Consider the following 7,839-nt stretch of genomic DNA (forward strand, 5'->3'; position numbering starts at 1 on the left):
GTGCTAACCTCGAGGAACCTGCTCGGAAGTCTCTCTCTGCCCCTCCCTGCTCATGCTTGCACGCACGCTCTCTCTTTCAAAACAAATAAATGAAAAGCTTCTTAAAAAACGTTTATTTATTTATTTGGGGCGGGGGGCAGAAAGAGAGGGAGAGAAAGAGACAGAGAATCCCAAGCAGGCTCTATACTATCAGTGCGGAGCCCGCCTCGGGGCTTGAACTCTTGAACCATGAGATCATGACCTGAGCCAAAGCCAGGAGTCCGAAGCTTAACTGACTCAGCCACCCAGGCGCCCCACAAAATAAATACACTTAAAAAGACAACCATAACAACTAACGTGGCCACTGGTCTTTTCCAAGTGCTTCGAGGAACTCACCTTACTTCCATAATCACCGGAAGAATGACAATTACCCTCATTATAGGCCCAAGGAGGTTATACCGCTTGTCCCAGTAAGTGGTAAACGTAGGATTTGAGCCCAGGCCATCCGACTCCAAAGTGAACCTGCCTTAACGCTACCGTGTGCTGCCTTCGGCCAGCTTGGTGCGCGCAGTAATAGGTACTAGTCGGTCCCCCTCCCCCAAGCCCTCTCTTCAAGGAGCCAGGGCTCCCGCAGAAAGTTCTCTGGCAGCAGTGGAGGAGCTCTCCGTTAATTAGGTGTTTCATTTCACTGCCAGCCTTTTGTTTTTCCCCTGGAGATCTGGCAGTATTTCCAATAAAGGGTGTTTCAAGGAAAGAAATAGAAAAAGACAGTGAGTGGCTCCCAGGTTGGGGACTGCAAAGTTTCTTGGGGGCGGGGGCGGGGGGGGCAACAATTAGGCCATTGTCTGCATTGTTAGGACTTCCTGGGAAGGTAGCTGTGGGCCTTACACCCCAGCTTTATCTTTACAGTGACCACATTTCAACTCGCCTTTCTTCCCCTTCCCTTCGGTCAGTAGTGGTATATTTTATTCTCACCCCGCAACTCCCCACCGAAAGATTAAAGTTTTGGTTTTGGACTTAGAATAAGGATAAGGCAAGGGTCTGCTCGTGTCTAAAAAGAACTGAGTATTTTTCAAAGCCTGCTGCTGAGGCACGGACAGTTTCCTTGTGGCGAGCACTCTGGGATCTCCTCGAGCCGGAGACCTGTGTCTCTGAGAAAGGCCTTGGCGTTCAACTCCGGATTGACCAGCGCTACTTTCGTGAGAGACCCGGAAAACCAAGACGTTCTCTCTCCCGGCGTTCCTTGCGCCTAGTTTTCACCAGCCAGACAAAAACCACCTAGACTTTCTCCAGATGCTAGGAAGGAATTGGGGTTATGGAACACGGCCTGCATGGTTGCAAAGTTCCCCATTTCTGCAACGGGCTGTAAGGGCATAGAGTCGGAGCTTCCTTATTCTACTGCTACGTTCGTGTTCCCTTTTGCCTCCTCCAGCAGCTCAGTTCTTTACCTGACTGCGTGGCCCTGACCATCACTCCTGGAAGGTCTAAACCTGTCGCAGATCTGAATATAGTGGGTTTCTGTGATCTTCCACCAACTTTTACCACTGGTCACATTAGTTCACGTGGCAAGCACACCAACCTACCTGCTGTGAGTCTTGAGTGCCAGTTCAAGACCCATTGTTGTGTCCCCTGGTAGAAATATTCCTTCCCTGGGAATTAAGACCTCCAAGCCAGCAGAGCCCAAATCTGCAGGAATGGGAGTAAAATTTTTGCCAATGGGTCATTAGCATTAACGGTAAAAGGGGCACCTTCTCCTCTTGGGTTTTTACGCCCAAGTAGTTCGGCTATGGGAAAACGGCATCCGGCGTGAATTGGTAGTTCTGAACGAATTACTTGTGGCATAGCAGCTTGCCCTGGCAAATATTGCCATCTAGCAGCTACCGTAACTGAGTCTTTAATATGTCATTCCCCCATTCTATCTGTGAGACTGCCTGCTGCTGCCTCACCAAGTTCATGATGAGACTCACGGTCATGAGCCCGTTGTCCCTCTTCTTTAGAAAATGAGCTTCGTGGGGCGCCTGGGTGGCGCAGTCGGTTAAGCGTCCGACTTCAGCCAGGTCACGATCTCGCGGTCCGTGAGTTCGAGCCCCGCGTCGGGCTCTGGGCTGATGGCTCGGAGCCTGGAGCCTGTTTCCGATTCTGTGTCTCCCTCTCTCTCTGCCCCTCCCCCGTTCATGCTCTGTCTCTCTCTGTCCCAAAAATAAAATAAAAAAAAAAAAAAAAAAAGAAAATGAGCTTCGTGGTCAGAAGCAATGCTGTGTGGGATTCCACGATGGAGAATAAGGCATTTTTAGGTCTACGGGTGGCGATGTTGTCAGAAACATTGTGGGCGGGGACATCAGATCCATGTACATATTGCTGTCGGTTTCAGTGAGGATAAATCGCTACCCCCTACCTGATCAGACCAGGCGGCTGAATACTGTCCCTGCAAGCGAAGCCATGCCTAATGCTCAGCTATGTTCTCTGCAGTTGGTGGGTTGGACGCTCATGCATGGGTCCTATGGCATAGACTTCTTCGACCAAAGTCAGTCTGGCTGTAGCACTGCTAACCTCCATCCCTGAAACCATGACCACCTTGTTCATGAGGCCAGGGAACAAACATCAAAGTGGTTGGGAAGAGAAACTACCTAACACAGAATGGGAGATCGTGACCACTTGATTACTGAGTGTTCCTTTGCTGTGGACAGCATATTTTGTGGGTGTGAACATCGACACAGACACAAACAGCCTCAGGCTCTGTGCCCATTCGGAGAGCTCCGCCCCAGACCTCCTCGCTACCCGTTCTCTTATCTTGTTCTTTCCAAGACCCTGTCCATCTAGCCATTGCGAGCACCCTACGTCTTCCCAGTAAGCTCCCAATAACATAGGGTAAGCTCTGAACGCAGTGGGAGGGGGATCTATTTTGGCTATTCAGATGCTGCTTAGTTTAAGACCTAATTAATGGAGAACCAGGAGGTAAAGAAAAATAAGGATTGATGCTTTTCCTTCTCCCAGCTGAGCTTCCCATCCTAGCGCTTGGGTTTTCAGAAAGGGCAGAAGGCCAAGCACATGGAAAGCTCCAGGCAGCCCAGCAGGAGGAGAGGTGAGTCATTTACTTCTTGAGGAATTAGGTTCAGTAATGTCCCATTAATCCGGTTTCATCAGGAAATGAGCTGTGTCACCTAAGCAAATTTTCCAATAACTGAACCTCCCCCTTTCATGTGCCAAAACTTGATTTAATCATTTTGGATGGAAGTCTTTCTAAAACCAATTACATGCTTCCCTGACTATTTCAGTGGAGGATCCTGCCCATATGCTAACCTTTCCTTGAGGACATGGGGACCACTTATTTATAAGGTTCTAATTTAAGAAAAAATAAGGAGCTATTTGCCCCAATAATGAATTTCCCCATCCTTGCTGTGAGTTTTGAGCTAATCTGCCTACCATAATCATTTTATTTGTTTCCAGCCTCCCTTTCTCATGCTCTTTGGTGGCTGTGTCACAAGCCAGACAAGAATGGGTTTTGGAGTCAGATCCAAATAGGAATTCTAGCCCTGCCACTTATGGTCTCTGGGCCCCAGGGCTTTCATATGCAATACAAGTACAAGCTCCTTGTTTCTCGTGTGTCTAAAAATTTCTACCATTCGGTATCATGGTGAGGGCCAAGTACATATTAAGAGGGAAGACCCAATGGTGTGACAGCACCTAATACATTGCAGCTGGTTAATAATAAACATTACCTCCCAGTGAGTGGGTTTGCTTCTTACACTGCAATTTCCTTACCATTCCAACTTGCTATGTCTAGTCTGCAAAGGGTCACCTGTTTAGGTCTTTAAGCCATTCAAATGCCACAGTCAAGCTCGATCTTTAATGCCCTCTTCAAGCTTTTCTGTTTAAGAATTACAGATGCGCCACTGCTCAACTCTTAGAGAAAGAGGAGAAGGTATTTTCTTACTAAACTATTTCTAAGCTCTCGGAGGTGCAGAGAACCATGGAAACTTCCCATACCACCCTCTCCCCTTATTCCCTGCCCCCCCCCCACCTGATTCCTTTCCTTGAGAAGCACTCTGCCCTTCATGCAACTGGTAAGGCATGAATAGCAAGTGGGAAATCAGTAGCGAGGGGTATGCTAGTTGCATTTCTTTTTTATTTATTTTTTATTTTTTTTTTTCCAACGTTTATTTAGTTTTGGGACAGAGAGAGAGACAGAGCATGAATGGGGGAGGGGCAGAGAGAGAGGGAGACACAGAATCGGAAACAGGCTCCAGGCTCTGAGCCATCAGCCCAGAGCCCGACGCGGGGCTCGAACTCACAGGCCGCGAGATCGTGACCTGGCTGAAGTCGGACGCTTAACCGACTGCGCCACCCAGGCGCCCTGCATTTCTTTTTAAAATTTGAGTCCCTGGAGCTAAGACCAGAGCCACATATTGACAGGGGAGGGCACGCCTCTGAGAGCAGCCTTCCTCCAGGCTCCTAGAATGCTGATTCATCTTCTTGTGCAATGAAGACCTTTCCAGAGAGAAGGGGAGGGAAGGGGAGGGAAGGGGAGGGAAGAGAAGGGAAGGCGAGGGAAGGGGAATTCTTGCTATCCACTAAGCACTCAGGATGTGTCAGGCTGTATATATGATATTTCATTTATTGCTGACCAGAATCCTGTGGGGGTAGATGCTATTATCAGCCCTTTCCTGCAGACGAGGTGAACAGTTTGAGAGGCGGAGGAAAGTTTTCACACTGGTACCGTGGATATTGAAGAATCTCATTTGGTAGGTGACAGAATGTGGGGTAGATGTCTACATTGAGATACCCTCTCTCAGGACCCTCATCTTGCCTCATCACACAGAAGGCTAGAAGAAAGAAAGAAATATGGAAACCCTGGTGTCAGGTATTTAAAAACTTTTGGGATGGAATCACAAGCTTGGTATCCCAGAGGGCAAGAATGACAGTTGTCATCACCTTTTTTTATGTATGCAGCACTTTAGAAGTCTCCAAGGTTTGCCCCCCTGTCGCACCCTCCCCATCCTTTCTTCTACAATAGCTCCATTGCGTCTCTCACAGGAGCCCTCTGGCTTCACTTTCGTCTTTTAAATGGGCAGAACAATCATGAGAAAGTTTTAGGAGATCAAATAAGACATTAGCTCTGTTTAGCACCCGGTGCTTAGTAAAATGGCTATTCGATAATTATTCGTGCGATTATGTGTTTACCAATGGTTTCTCCCATAGAGCTCTCGTAGGCCTTGTGCGCCATTGTATCTCCGGCTTCCGCATCACAGGGATTTCCTCAGGAGTAGAAGACGTGAATCTGAGGCTCAGGATTGCTGCTAGAAGATGGGTGGAGAGTAGAAACGATCCACTTAAAACAATAAGAGATGAGGGAAATAAACAGTGTGAACGGAACTGAATGATACCAGTGACGATCCATGACCACAAGTTGCAAAGCTGGTGCCAGGGCAGGCTGCCCACGCCTGCTCTAGTGGGTGGGGTGGGCAGGTTTGGATGCAGACTCGACAGTCTCTAGCTTGGCTGGGCAGTGCCGGGGGGTGTGGAGAGCACCGTGCTCAGAGTCTGGAAGTCACGTGAATAATTCCCTCAAGCTTCGTTTCATCTGCAGATTTTACTGGAATGCTTTCTGTTTTCGTCCACGTGACTAGCCACGTTGTGAAATCTTGTTTTGAAGATTACTGGTGGTCAGAGGGCTCTGTCCTTGGCTTTTCCCATCTAAGAAACAGTGTGGGCAAGGCTAATCAGACAGTGATGGCCGCCAAGCAGAGAACATGCCCACTGGAAGATTTTGAGGAGGCTAGGTTGATGGTCCAGCTAGATTTTGCCAAGGAATCTGGCAAACTCTCTGATGATGTGTTTGTACGACATCCATGGAATGTTCTTGATCTGGTCATGTAGTTTGTCAACTCCAGTAAGAAATGAGGCTAGTTTGGTGTGATTCCCTTTGATCAGTCTCTCTCTTCTTTTTTATGTCACAGATATGGACTTGGTGTTCTTCTCTTTAATTATTCGGAGGATGGTTTTCAGATACTTTGGTCACTAACATACTGGACATCTGATCAGAGGCAGGCACTAGGTTGCTCCCGATATCGAATTTGACCCTCCTGGTGATCCTCTCTGGTGGGCACTAGACTTGCTCCCATTTTAGAGATGAGAAAATAGAAGCTTAGAAAGATTTTGAAATATGAGAAGGTCACGCATGCATCGTCTAGCACTTGATATTTCTGTGGGAGCCACAGACACCAAAGCCCATCATCCTGGAAGAGTGAGGGAAAGGAAGCTAATCTTTAGAAGCAACCATGCTCTGGGCACCTGCTGAGTGCTTGACAAGCCTTGTCTTGTGTGAGATTCATAGCACGTGTAGGAGGGGGTGCTGCTCATGTCTCCTTTTGAGAGGGGCCACCGAAACGCGCCCGTTGCCATGGAGTTAGTAAGTGGGGGCAAGCTTGGAGTTCTGGCCATGTGCCACAAACTTGTCCTCCTAGTCACTGTGCAGAGCCATCACCATGTAGATGGTGCAGGTCAGGCTGGGCCATCCATCTGAGGACTAGGGAGGCTGGAGAACCTGGGAGGGTGTGGCCGTCCCCGGAGCCCTGGGTGTCACAAGCCGTCAGTGTCTGCAAGCTTCCTCCTATTGTCCCCCTGCCCTTTCGGAGCTTCCAATTTTGTGTTCCTTCCCAGCTAAAAATAAGGTTTTGTTTGCACACAGGGCAAAGGCCCTGGGACCCTCCTGAGAAAATCTGCAGAGGAAACAGGACACAGAGTGGACCACGGCGGCAGGAACGTCAGCTGAGCTCCAAGAGGCTGGAAGCACGGAGCGGGAAATGGCACTTCCCCTGCGTTTTTATGTTTAGCTGGGGTTTAATTAATAACCGGCAAACAAGTCTATAATTAACTCGGTTTCCCTTTTGGCCAGCCAAGGGAATAATAATAAAGCTGCTTTTTAAGTCCTCCGTGTTGCTGGAAGGATGGGCGGGAGATCAGGCTGCAAGCAACGCTTGCCCAATAATGAGGGCCCTGCATAGTGTTCATCGCCCCCTCTCCCCTGCAAATCGTATTATCTATACCAGATGTGGCATTAAAAGAAGAATTACTGTACTTCGGGGCTCAAATTATATGTGCCTGATTTATTGCCCTGACTCAGTTGTAATGCTACCTTGCAGAACGCTGATAAATGATAGCTTATTATTTTGCAAAGCACCCGAGTTGATGAAGATATCAAGGGCAGCAAGGGGCGAACGCTTTCCAGGCTGGGGATCATTTGGCTGGCCATTTTGCACTCCTTCGGGACATTTAAAATCTCCTCGCACCCACCCTACCAAACACATACCCTTTTGGTTATTTTTATTTTTAATCTCTGAAGTGACATGCCCAAGACCTTGTCTTGGCTTCCATGATGCCCAGGCATCTTGGACATCAAAGATGAGGCACCAGTTTTTAAGCGTGCCATTCACGACCAGCTTCTGACTTCTCTTTCCGGCCTCCCGTTATTCCCCTTCCTACATGCTCTGTTCCAAAGTCCTGTGTGACCTAGCCCGTGCCAGCCTCATTTCTTGTCTGTCTGCCAGAGTGCCTTTCCTCTAGCCCCTTGAACACCCAACACCCTTCTGCCCCAGGACCTTTGTACATGCTGCTCTCTCTGCCTAGAGCTTTCTCCCCTCCTCCTCCTCTTCTTCTTCTTCTTCTTCTTCTTCTTCTTCTTCTTCTTCTTCTTTGTAAATATATTTATCTATTTTGAGAGAGAGAGCAGGGGAGAGGCGGCGACAGAATCCCAAGTAGTTTCCCTGCTGTCAGTACATACCTGACTCTGGGCTCGAACTCATGAACTGTGAGATCACGACCTGAGCTGAAATCAAGAGTTGGACGCTTAACCAACCCATC

At 48.4% G+C, this 7,839-nt stretch overlaps 1 long non-coding RNA gene across 1 annotated transcript; it reads left to right on the forward strand.

Moving 5' to 3' along the window:
• Positions 1 to 2,781: 2,781 nt before the first annotated feature.
• LOC121018399 (uncharacterized) lies at positions 2,782 to 7,622 on the forward strand. Its single transcript, XR_005785189.1, has 3 exons — positions 2,782 to 2,847; positions 2,974 to 3,061; positions 6,668 to 7,622. It is a non-coding gene; the product is annotated as an uncharacterized LOC121018399 (long non-coding RNA).
• Positions 7,623 to 7,839: the final 217 nt, after the last annotated feature.

The sequence above is a fragment of the Herpailurus yagouaroundi genome, unplaced genomic scaffold (assembly GCF_014898765.1).
Source record: "Herpailurus yagouaroundi ecotype Mexico unplaced genomic scaffold, PumYag 77, whole genome shotgun sequence".
NCBI classification, from domain to species: domain Eukaryota; kingdom Metazoa; phylum Chordata; class Mammalia; order Carnivora; family Felidae; genus Herpailurus; species Herpailurus yagouaroundi.